The sequence below is a fragment of the Ovis aries genome, chromosome 15 (genome assembly GCF_016772045.2).
Source record: "Ovis aries strain OAR_USU_Benz2616 breed Rambouillet chromosome 15, ARS-UI_Ramb_v3.0, whole genome shotgun sequence".
Taxonomy (NCBI): Eukaryota; Metazoa; Chordata; class Mammalia; order Artiodactyla; family Bovidae; genus Ovis; species Ovis aries.
In genome coordinates this window covers 77,783,736-77,788,261 of record NC_056068.1, presented here as the reverse complement: position 1 = coordinate 77,788,261, position 4,526 = coordinate 77,783,736, and the positions used below count along the sequence as shown (strand labels likewise).

The 4,526-nt window shown below is 36.5% G+C and overlaps 1 pseudogene; it reads right to left on the bottom strand.

The window, feature by feature from the left end:
- Nucleotides 1-534: 534 nt before the first annotated feature.
- Nucleotides 535-3,240, bottom strand: LOC101117106 (olfactory receptor 5AS1-like; annotated as a pseudogene).
- Nucleotides 3,241-4,526: the final 1,286 nt, after the last annotated feature.

Sequence of the window (4,526 nt, the reverse complement as noted above, 5' to 3'; positions counted from 1 at the left end):
ATGGTAAATGTTCTGTAAGTGCTGAATCTAGGCTTATTTTCCCAAACACAGAAAACTGGATTTACTCACTCTTCTATCCATCCATTCATCTGATCCATTCATCCATTTATTCACTATATATATATATATATATATACACACACACACACAAGTGCCCTACACCTAGCTGCATAGGTTTTGGAAAAATCAACCAAGATACATATTCCAAGTTGCTAAGGACTTTCTCATATGGATAGGTTGACAGACAAATCAACAAATACCTTCAATATTACTTGATAAAGAACATAACAAATCAATGTACAAAGAGCAATTATTATTTTAATTCAGAAATGTTTCATAGAGCAGAATTTTGGCAAGTAAATTTTTGTAAGATAAGATAAAATCATTTTATAGTATGGAGGATGAAAAGTTATTTTTATTTCTGAAAGGCCAGAAATGTTTAAAATATTTGACATATGGGGTGATGTACAGCTGATTGTCAGATTGGAAGTATAGGCTATGCCTTAAATATTCTTAAATAACTTTAATTCCTATTCATTTGAAAGTCCAGTTTCTGTCCAATAGCTTTCTGAGGGCATTTTTTTTTGCCTATGCTTTTTTTATTTTTTATTTTTTTAATATAGATTTATTTATTTTAATTGGAGGTTAATTACTTTATAATATTGTATTGGTTTTGCCATACATCAACATGAATCCACCACAAGCATACACGTGTTTCCCATCCTGAACCTCCCTCCCTCCTCCGTCCCTGTACCATCTCTCTGGGTCGTCCCAGTGCACCAGCCCCAAGCATCCAGTATCTTTTTACATCTTTGTTTTTTTTTTTTTTTTTTTTTTAGTTTTTTTTTTTTCTCTATCTTCAAACTCACTGATCTTCTCTTTTGCTGTATCCAGTCAGCTATTAATCCTACCCAGTGAATTTTTTCTTTCTACACAGTGAATATTTTTACTTCTAGAATTTCTATGGGTTCTTTTTATATTTTCAATTTCTTTTTTTTTTTTTTAGTTTTTTATTTTTTAAATTTTAAAATCTTTAATTCTTACATGCATTCCCAAACATGAACCCCCTCCCACCTCCCTCCCCATAACATCTTTCTGGGTCATCCCCATGCACCAGCCCCAAGCATGCTGCATCCTGTGTCAGACATAGACTGGCGATTCAATTCACATGATAGTATACATGTTAGAATGGCATTCTCCCAAATCATCCCACCCTCTCCCTCTCCCTCTGAGTCCAAAAGTCCGTTATACACATCTGTGTCTCTTTCCCTGTCTTGCATACAGGGTCGTCATTGCCATCTTCCTAAATTCCATATATATGTGTTAGTATACTGTATTGGTGTTTTTCTTTCTGGCTTACTTCACTCTGTATAATCGGCTCCAGTTTCATCCATCTCATCAGAACTGATTCAAATGAATTCTTTTTAACGGCTGAGTAATACTCCATTGTGTATATGTACCACAGCTTGCTTATCCATTCATCTGCTGATGGACATCTAGGTTGTTTCCATGTCCTGGCTATTATCAACAGTGCTGTGATGAACATTGGGGTACATGTGTCTCTTTCAATTCTGGTTTCCTCGGTGTGTATGCCCAGAAGTGGGATTGCTGGGTCATAAGGAAGTTCTATTTGCAATTTTTAAGGAATCTCCACACTGTTCTCCATAGTGGCTGTACTAGTTTGCATTCCCACCAACAGTGTAGGAGGGTTCCCTTTTCTCCACACCCTCTCGAGCATTTATTGCTTGCAGATTTTTGGATCGCAGCCATTCTGACTGGTGTGAAGTGGTACCTCATTGTGGTTTTGATTTGCATTTCTCTAATAATGAGTGATGTTGAGCATCTTTTCATGTGTTTGTTAGCCATCCGTATGTCTTCTTTGGAGAAATGTCTATTTAGCTCTTTGGCCCATAAATCCACACACATATGGACACCTTATCTTTGACAAAGGAGGCAAGAATATACAATGGAGTAAAGACAATCTCTTTAACAAGTGGTGCTGGGAAAACTGGTCAACCACTTGTAAAAGAATGAAACTAGATCACTTTCTAACACCGCACACAAAAATAAACTCAAAATGGATTAAAGATCTAAATGTAAGATCAGAAACTATAAAACTCCTAGAGGAGAACATAGGCAAAACACTCTCAGACATAAATCACAGCAGGATCCTCTATGATCCACCTCCCAGAATTCTGGAAATAAAAGCAAAAATAAACAAATGGGATCTAATTAAAATTAAAAGCTTCTGCACAACAAAGGAAAATATAAGCAAGGTGAAAAGACAGCCTTCTGAATGGGAGAAAATAATAGCAAATGAAGCAACTGACAAACAACTAATCTCTTTTTACATCTTTGTCTCTGAAGCTGTAGATTATTGGATCAAACATGGGTAAAACAACAGTATAAAACGCTGCAACTACTTTGTCAGTGTCTGGGGAGTAGCTGATAGTGGGATGCAAGTACATAAACAGGAGTGTTCCGTAGAATAAGCTGATTGCCAAGAGATGGGAGGCACAGGTAGAGAACGTTTTGCTTCTTCCACCTGAGGACTTGATGCTCAAAACAGTGAGGAGGACACAGAAGTACAAGATAAAGATGACCACAAAAGCGCTGGTCTTGATGAAGCCACACAAGGAAAAGAGCAGAAGCTCGTTGATGTAGGTGTTTGTGTAGGATAAAGCCAGGAAAGGCGAGATATCACAGAAAAAAATGATTGATAATATTGGAGCCACAAAATGGCAGCCTGAATGTGAGGTCGACATGGACCATTGAAGTCACACCCCCACTGAAGTACACCAACACAATGCAGCAGACACAGACCCTCCCAGACACAAGAGCAGAACAGAGCAGTGGACTGCAGATGGCTGCACAGTGGTCATAGGCCATTGCTGCCAGGATAAGGCACTCAGCATCAGCAAAACAACCAAAGAAAAACATCTGTAGTGCACGACCAGAGGGGGAAATGCTTTTCTCGGATGCTAAGAAATTTGCCAGCATTTTAGGAAGGATTGCTGTTGAGTAGCTAATGTCTAAGAAAGACAAGTTGCTGAGAAAATAATACATGGGGGTTTGAAGGCTTGAATTGATATTAACTAGAATTATTAAACCTACATTTCCCACCACAGTTAGTGTACAGACTATGAGAAATATCAAGAATAGTGTAACTCTGAGAGGTAGATAATCTGTGAATCCAACAAGTAGGAACTCAGTCTGCATGGTATAATTATTCTCCAACATCTTCCTGTTTTTCTTGTCTTTCTCATCTGAAATAGATGGCATCAGAACACATGAATTGATTTGAGTGATTGATTAACAAATGATATTTTTATTCTTCCTTCTAAAGAGGCAAAGATAAGGATAATAAAATCACTGCTAAAGCATTTTCTGTGATGTTTTGGCTTGTTTTCTTTTTTGGTCACTTTATTTAAAAAATAATTAAAATTTTAATTGATGCTAGAGAATGTTATTCAGGTATGATGCTTCAAGAGGCAGTGACTCTTTAACAACTGTGCACTTTAAGATATGGCACTAATTCCTTTCAAGATGAAAGAGAATGAATTTGGTTGAGTTGATAAGTCCTGGTTGAACCAGAAGAGCTGGCAAAGTCCTTATAGGCCAACCCCTATTTTTCAGATCCTAAAATCATATTCTTTCATGTACAGGAAAGTACAGCTGAGAAAAATTCTATGGAGAATGCTCCCACAGATAAACTGGATAAATCTACAGAATATCTGTGATCTCAGGAGGTAGTTTAAAATAACAGATAAGAGCATTGCAGTTATATAAGAGGTGACTGGGTTGAAATCTTAGCTTTGCTACATATGAAATATATACTAATTGGTTATATGATCTTGATAAAGTCATTTAACCACTCTGATGATTAGAGGAAAAACAAGTAGATATTTGTAAAACACTTACATAACTGGTACATAATACACATTAATGTATCTTTTACTTTTAATTGTTTATTCAGTAGGTTGAAATGCCCAGACAATTGTCTCAAAATTCATCTTATCTTTTTAAAATTTTATTCATTGAATTTAATTGGCAGATAATTACTTTACAATAATGTGATGGTTTTTGCCATACATCAGCATGAATCAGCCATAGGTATGCATGTTTCCCTCATCCTGAACCCCCCTCCCAACAAAATTCCTCTTATCTTTGACATAATGGGTGCAGGATCTGCCTTCTCTTAAAAATAAGAGCCATTGTGTATGTGTGTGTTCTATACAAGCAAGTTGCTTGTTTCAGTAAATCCTTTATGTATGCATATAATTGTTGCTTTCCTTTCCCTAGGTTTACGCCTCTTCCTTGACTCTGCGGATAGGATATAATGGTGTCTGGTGTGAGGTCACAGGAACATTCTTTTGAGAGACAACCGTGTCTCTGTATTTATTAATGAACTTCTAAACTGAGACTATAATGGGAAAATGTATTATATAGGCAGAAGGAGAAATTATCAAGTGAAATAACCTTAGGAGGAATGTCAGTGAAAAACACAGTGAGATGGACTATCTTGC